Genomic DNA, 8,889 nt, shown 5'->3' with positions numbered 1-8,889 from the left:
GCTGAAAAACGAACCGGACATCAAAGACGGTCAAGTGAGGACAATAATCAATCGTGATTGAAAAAAATAAATAAATAAATAAAAATAAAAATAAATAAATAAATAAATAAAATAAAATAATTTGAATTTTGACATCTTGAATTCAAATTATATTTTTCGCAATCACAAGTGTGTGTATGTAGGCATGTGTGTTTGTGTGGAGGGTATGTGTGCTTGTGTGTAGGGGGTATGTGTATGTGTGTGTAGGCATATGTGTTTGTGTCTGTGTGCAGGCATGAATGTGTGGGTAGTTGTGTGTATGTGTAGGTGTCTGTATGTATGCGTGTGTGTATGTGCTAGTGTGTGTGTATGTGTTTGTGTATGTGTGTATAGGAGTATGTGTGTAGGTGTAAGTGTGTGTTTGTGTGTGTGTATGTGTGCATGTGTGTGTAGGTGTATATGTGTGTTTGTGTGTGTATGTGTGCATGTGTGTGTAGTTGTGTATGTATGCGCGTGTGTGTAGGACATGGATGCAACCTGGAGACGGCTTTCGCTATAGGAGCAGCAGCGTGAGGAGCCGGTCGACGGTGATGGTGCGGAGGGTGGCGGTGGGAAAATAAAATGATAGGACGCCAAACACAGTCAAATAAGAGCAATAAGCAATCGTGATTGCTCAAAAAAAAAAAAAAAAAAAAAACTGAGAAATAGGATGAATTTGCAGCGCCGTTAGACCTGTTACTGCATTCACTAAAAAAATCTTCATCTGGCAACACTGTGGTAGAAAGACTACAGAATTCGATAAGTATAAAGAAATAATAGAAGATAAATTAAAAAGAAAACTACCCTGTATCCGTGAGAATTTAATTGATAATGCAGGACAGAATTAAATCATAATTCAGAAATTAGGAACATACGATACAGAAAAAATTAAAATTAACCGATTCGGCAATTTGAGAAATAACTCAGCTACAAAATGTAAAACAATTAGCGCTAGCCAAACAAGACAAAGAAGAATCATCTTCCTCCTTTGATAACACTGGTAAACAAAGATTTTGTTACATGAACTATTTTTAGTGTTCTTATGGCCACAATGAAAATGTAGTTCCATCAAGAATTGATAAATATCGAATTCAGCATCAGGGAAATGGCTGCTTACAAATACGAACTACGAAATTTACATTAATTTCTAACGTTTAGTAATGTTTCTTGAATGCTCATTTCTTTCTACGTGGGCCAGAATTTCCACATGACTTTAAAAACTAATTTAAAAAGAATGAAACAAAAAAGTCATGCATAGAAACAAAAATTACTAGGCTTATTAGCATTTTCTACGCTACGGCGTGCGTTTGTTTTACCTTTTTCATCCGCCATTAGACGGTGGCTGCAATGCTCCCTATAGTTTGTTGGAGTTGCAAGGCCAGGTGATTACTCCGTGTTTCAAAAAGTTACGATTTGGCCCAACTTTCAACTTATATTTTGAGATTTTTTTATTCATACAAAAATAACCCTCTATGAATCACAACAATTTTAAAATTATGTCATAACCATGTTGAGAATAATATAACAGTTAATATTCTTCATTCTAATGTATAATATTGTAACTGCTTTTGTAACTGTATGAACTTTGCATGTTTTAGTTTGGCAACATCCGAGTCTGCGCGAGTAGTTGTCGAAGGAACGTAAACGATTTGGTGGCACTTCTGTGCAAGTCAAAATTTCTTTTCCATTAATTAACAAATTTCTTTATGTATCATCGGTCTCTGATGTCATGTTATCTTAACATAATTCATAAGCAAGACTCAAAAATCAAATGATCTATGCGGTAAGAACTGTGCACAATGAGGTTGCTTCCGAAATTTTAAAAGTATTTTCTTCTGAAAGAGCATGCTTAAAAACTTACGATTTATCCATTTTTTGAATAATTTGGCAAAAGTTTAATATTTTTTAACAATTATTTTAATTGGTGCGCAGATTGAAACTCATTTTTTACGCTTCTGGACATGACATCACAAGTGATGAAATGCCATTCACTGATGACATTAGCGCACATCACAAATTATCATAACCTGGCAATGCGGTTGACAGCAAAGCGTAAACATTTAGCAAGGCAATGGAGTAGCACGCGAAAGTACATCACTTGTGAAATCATAAAAACCACGCCTTGCTTCCAAAACCGGACATTAAAAAAAATTAGCTAAAAAATAACTGAAGGGAAAATAAGTTTTTTCTGGTCCCATGTTATTATTATTTATTTATTTATTTATTTATTTGTTTATTTATTCTATCAATTTCAGTGACTAAAAGTAGTACTTTTGACTGAAGGAAACAACCCCATTGTAACGCTGGGCAGGCAAAATTACGGTAACGTAATCTTGGCGAGTTTTTAAAAATCATGGCACCACAACCATTCCAAAAAATTCATTAAAACATGAGAATTGCAAAGAGTTCATCAAAGATTCCCATGGAAGGACCCTGGAGAAACTCTTTGCAATTGGAGCTACCTCCCTTTTGCAGCTACTCCTTCAATTATCTATGTGATATGTAATTTTTAGAGGCTCGTAGGCTCGCAGTGGCGGATTAATAGCTTTGGGGGTCACATGAACAGAACTGCTTAAAATATTTTTCGTGTGCCTTTTTGGATCCTCTTTGGAATCATGAGACCCTGAATCACGACATGGTAAATCCAATTCCATAGGCCCAGCCTCGCAGTGCTATGTTATATCAGGCCTTGAAAATTTCTCCGTAGTACGTGTCCAGCTTAGAATTCTGTCCACAAAATGGCGGGGATAAGTCGGTCTGTATTCCACACGACTGCGACCTTTATTGAAAACAAAAGAAATCGAACGTCGCTGTTTCACTAGACTGGAAGAGGGAAAACTTAGCCTCAAGAAACCAACATCTTCAGCTTTCAGCGAGAAGAGTCAATGACCTTCGAAGACCTCGACGCATACCTACCTGCTTCCGTGACTGGGTTCATCAAGGATCCTTTTGCGTCCCCCAACTGGGCGGAAAACCCGGAAGACCACCTTGTTCCGAATGTCTGCTGTTATTATGGTTCGGCCTACATTCGGTCGGGTCACGTGAAAACTGACACACAGTTTGACAGAGGCGAGGACCAGAAATGTTGAAAAAGTCATCTCGTGGGAAGCATATAATTTGTATGCTCATTATTCCAAAATTCTTTCGATCGTAACGAGCATCATTATTTTTTTTATTATTCTGGATAAATGTGTATACTTTGTGACATAATTTTTAAAAAGTTATCTCGTTTTTTTCGTGGTGGTAATTCCTGTTGTAAAAAGTAAATAAACAATTTAAACGTGTTTCGGTGTTACAAGGAACACCTTTTTCAATGCAAAGAGGTGTGAGCTTCTGGATGAAAAGTCATCCGTGAAAAGCAACACGGTGGAACAGGAGATAGTATAAATATCAAAAAATCGAAATTAAACGAAACAAAAAAGATAAAATGACACTTGGAGACAAAATTTATTATATAATTCCATCAGGAAAAAACCGTTAAGTAATAAATTTTCCAAGAAAACCCATAAACAATGCGAAAAATCCAAAAATGAAACCACTCTGAATAAATTAGCAATAAATTTACCAGCGGGAAAAACTATGCATAGAAGCAATGTATGAAATGGAGAAATGCAGGAAAAAACAAAGTGAAGGATAAACTTATTGGAATTAGTTAATCACAAAAACAAAATAAAAAAGCAAAAAATGAAAGCAACAGCTGAATAAATCCAGTATTGCCCAACACTGTTGGGAATCGAATCACTCTTTTGATTTTAACTCTTATCAAATTATCCAAAAATGTCCCAATCCGTTTGATCTTGATTTTTGGGAATCTTTCCACATCCTGAGGAACCGTTCTAATTTAGTTAATGATCTTACTGCAATTCCCTATTTTTCTTCTGTGTGGACTCCTTTGTTAAAATTGGTTTAGTTTTTCTATTATTTTTATGTAAACGTCGTACATTTCTTACTTTTATTGTTTTCATTTTTTGCTTTCTTATTTTGTTTTTGTGATTAACTAATTCCAATAAGTTTATCCTTCACTTTGTTTTTTCCTGCATTTCTCCATTTCATACATTGCTTCTATGCATAGTTTTTCCCGCTGGTAAATTTATTGCTAATTTATTCAGAGTGGTTTCATTTTTGGAATTTTCGCATTGTTTATGGGTTTTCTTGGAAAATTTATTACTTAACGGTTTTTTCCTGATGGAATTATATAATAAATTTTGCCTCCAAGTGTCATTTTATCTTTTTTGTTTCGTTTAATTTCGATTTTTTGATATTTATACTATCTCCTGTTCCACCGTGTTGCTTTTCTCGGATGACTTTTCATCCAGAAGCTCACACCTCTTTGCATTGAAAAAGGTGTTCCTTGTAACACCGAAACACGTATCTGCAATTTTTTGCAATTTTTGTGCTTAATGACGATGGATTACTGATTTTTTGAATCTTCAGCACAAAGGTATTTATTCGTTATTTAGTTGGGTTAAACGGGCCGTACGTTTGCATTCTACTTTCTTTTTTCTTTCTTCTTGCCTTGAATTATTGGTTGTATTTGTTGTATTTGGTAGTTTTGAATTTTGCTTCATTTTTCTTATTTTGCCTTGTTACTGTTTTAATTTGATTTGTATTTTTGATAACAATTTGTTCTTATGTGCTTTGATATTTTGTTTTTGGAATGTCTCAAATTAATAGGTTTTGCAATCTTCGTATTAAGAAGTTTCGCTTTTTGAACCACTTAAAATTTCTTCAAGAATGTAGGCGCAGGAAAGTTATTCCGAATTTTATTTCTTTGAAATGTAACTTACCACGTTCTGTAAAAATTGATAAAGTTATTTTTCGGTCGAAATTGGCTCTACTTAGAGCTTCAATCCAAGAAACTAGGAAACGCCACTCGTTTATTGAACGTGAGCTCTATGATTTACATCTCTCTATTTCAAATTCTATTTCTGATTTTGATTATGTTAATAGAACTTCTTGGTCTAGAACCCTTCGTTCTTCGGAGAATCATCAAGTTGTTTTGAAAAAGAAATTAGCTAAACTTTGTAGAAATTCGAAAGTTGTTTCTTCGGAAAATTTACCAGTGGTAAATAAAAATGTTGTCGTTAATATTTCAAGTGTTCTTTAAACAGTTCTCAAATTAATGCTCTAAAATGCAATAATAACTTTGCTCTGGCCAGCAAACCTTCTTTTTCTAAGCTTATTGCTCCTATTGAGAAAGCTTTTAAATTTAGTGCCTTATCATCCAATCAAAAAGATTGCGTTAGGCATCTCATTGCTTCTAATGTGGACTTTAATTCTAGAATTTCCAATCCCGTCTTTACTAATACTGTTAGTCGTACTGTAAAGAATTTAATTTCTAATTCAGATATTGTTGTTACCAAAGCTGACAAGGGTGGTCAAATTGTTGTTCTTGATAAATCATCTTATGTTGACAAAACTAATGATTTGATTTCTTCTGGTCCATACTTAGAGATTTCTAAAGATCCTAGTGAAAATGAGTTAAAGGCTATTTCTTCTGCTGTCAAGTCTGTTCAGTCTATTCCATTAAATGTTAAACGCTCTGTTATTCCTTCTATAGCTAATTGCGCTAGATTTTATGCTTTACCTAAGGTACATAAAGCTGGCATTCCTTTTAGGCCGATTGTTTCCAATATTGGTATGGCTTCTTATAAACTTGCAAAATATTTAGTCTCTGTGTTTTCTCCTCTAATGAGTCATAATGTATTCACTGTAAAAACTCTATCGATTTTGTCAAAAAAATTCAGAATTGTGTTCCAAATAATTCTTCTATGGCTTCTTTTGATGTTAACTCATTATTTACGAACGTTCCCGTCGAGGGCTCATTGTTATGCCTTCAGAGTAGACTGTCTGAATTTCATTTTACCTCTAAGGAAATTGAGGATTTAGTTTTCCTTACTCATACTTGTCTAAAGCAATGTTCCTTTGTTTTTAATAGTAAATTTTATACAATGTCGGATGGTTTGGCAATGGGAAACCCACTTAGCCCCATTCTTAGTAATATTTACATGCATTACTTTGAGCTCAAGTTGTTTCAGAAACTACAGTTTCAATTCTATGTTCGCTATGTTGATGACTGTTTTGTTCTTATGAATCACGATCAACTAAGCATTGATGATGCTTTATCTATTTTAAATTCCATTGATCCTCATATTCAATTCTCTTGTGAAAAAGAACAGAATAATTGCTTTCCATTTCTGGATGTTCTCGTTTCTCGAACTGAGTCCGGTTTTGAAACTACAGTTTATAGCAAACCTTTTGCTGTTTTATTACCCCCACATAGATTATCGTCTCACCCTCCTAATCAAAAATATTCAGCTTTCAACACATTTGTTTAACGTGCAATGAATATTTGTTCTTCACCTGAGCTTCTTAATGCGGAACTTAACTATTTAAGAGCTGTGGCTGTTGATAGAGACTATCCGGCCACCTTAGTTGATTCCATTTATAAAAAACTTTGCAAAAAATCTCAAAGTATTGTTCGTAATAGAATTTTTAACACTAAGAATTTAGTTGTTCTGCCTTTCTTCCCTGGCATTAGTTTTCAGGTTGCTAAGATTCTGAAGCGATTCCAATTCCAAGTGGTATTTTCTCCTATTAATAAACTTTCTTTCTCTTCTCTTAAAGATTCTATTCATCCTCTTAATTGTTGTGGGATCTATAAAATTGTTTGCAATTGCGGACTCGGATACATCGGACAGACCCGCCGTTCTTTGAAATTTCGGTTAAAAGAACATCAAATCTATGTGAGAAAACAACAGCTGAATAAATCCAGTATTGCCCAACACTGTTGGGAATCGAATCACTCTTTTGATTTTAACTCTTATCAAATTATCCAAAAATGTCCCAATCCGTTAGATCTTGATTTTTGGGAATCTTTCCACATCCTGAAGAACCGTTCTAATTTAGTTAACGATCTTACTGCAATTCCCTATTTTTCTTCTGTGCGGACTCCTTTGTTAAAATTGGTTTAGTTTTTCTATTATTTTTATGTAAACGTCATACATTTCTTACTTTTATTGTTTTCATTTTTTGCTTTCTTATTTTGTTTTTGTGATTAACTAATTCCAATAAGTTTATCCTTCACTTTGTTTTTTCCTGCATTTCTCCATTTCATACATTGCTTCTATGCATAGTTTTTCCCGCTGGTAAATTTATTGCTAATTTATTCAGAGTGGTTTCATTTTTGGAATTTTCGCATTGTTTATGGGTTTTCTTGGAAAATTTATTACTTAACGGTTTTTTCCTGATGGAATTATATAATAAATTTTGCCTCCAAGTGTCATTTTATCTTTTTTGTTTCGTTTAATTTCGATTTTTCGATATTTATACTATCTCCTGTTCCACCGTGTTGCTTTTCTCGGATGACTTTTCATCCAGAAGCTCACACCTCTTTGCATTGAAAAAGGTGTTCCTTGTAACACCGAAACACGTGTCTGCAATTTTTTTGCAATTTTTGTGCTTAATGACGATGGATTACTGATTTTTTGAATCTTCAGCACAAAGGTTATTCGTTAATTTAAACTTGTTTTTTTATGAATATTTTTTCTCAAAAAAAAAAAAAAAAAAGCATAATAAACATGCTTTTGATGTTGCTATTTTAGATCACTCCTGAACGATTTTTTAGTTTTAATGTACGTACATCCAATGCGATGAATGCAGATCAACACAAATATGTCGTCACGTTAAAGCAACAGTAAGATATCCTGCTATTATTCCTTGGATTAGATGTCTTACTGTTGCTCTGAGGCGACGATATATTGACTAGAATCGTCCGTCAAGTTATGACGGGTGCAAATTGCTTCTACATTACAACGAAGCAATTGCCTGTTCAGGTGATATTTTGACAGCTGAAATTTTAACTCTAACTCCAGTGGATTAACCCTAAACTCCAGTAGATAGCGTTCATTGTTGACCACTTTTTCGTTTCTTCACTGTCCTAAATGACGGTCTTACCAGTAAAACAGTTAAGTGACCGGATTCAGTTCAGCCTCGTCAAAATTAAGCATTTCCCTGCATGTCAAACTTTACCAAAAAATATTATGAAATTATCATGCTATGGGGCGAGTTTCATTGTTCGTGACGTCAGGAGCGTTACTCGATGAGTGAATTGGCTATTATATATATGAGGATGCTTTTATTTCAGACTAGTGTATACTATATATTCTTTTTAATGCGCCGACATTTGGTATGATAAATAAATAGATCAACATAAATGTTTTGATGTCTTAATTTTACGTTACTTTAGAATGATTTTAAGAAAAAATGCACTAACACTCAATGTGATAAATGCACAAAAACGCATAAATATTTTTAAATCCCATTATTTAAAATTACTTTAGTATGTTTTTTTAAATTATGCACAGACATCCAATGTGATAAATGCATAAAAACACATGAATATGTTTCGAAGCCATAAGTTTATAATATACGTCAGAATGATTTTTTTAGTGCACAGATATTGAATAAAATAAATGTGCAGATCACCATAAATATATTGTAACGGATACGGCGAGACTTCTAACTTTCTTGAAAGGACGACACAGTTCTTGATAAAAAACACAGAGAATTTATTTACACTATGTACAGGAAAGATCGTCAACAACTGCTAAATTAGTCATCAGCAATTGAGCAAATATCACACCACACCGTAAACTCAACGGTTACACACGTATTTACTTCCAAATACGAAAAACAACACAGCGGGATGCCTCGCAATAAACAGAGCTAATACACTCTCAGTTCGAATTCTCAATCAAAACTAAACTTTTTATCCAGCGTAACGGTTTATATACACACCGAAAAGAGAGCTCTCAAAGATTCCAGAAATTGCTACACGGTTCTACACTTTCATTGATAAAATCAGTGAAT

This window comes from Uloborus diversus, chromosome 6 (genome assembly GCF_026930045.1).
Source record: "Uloborus diversus isolate 005 chromosome 6, Udiv.v.3.1, whole genome shotgun sequence".
Taxonomy (NCBI): Eukaryota; Metazoa; Arthropoda; class Arachnida; order Araneae; family Uloboridae; genus Uloborus; species Uloborus diversus.
This window is presented reverse-complemented; position numbering follows the sequence as displayed.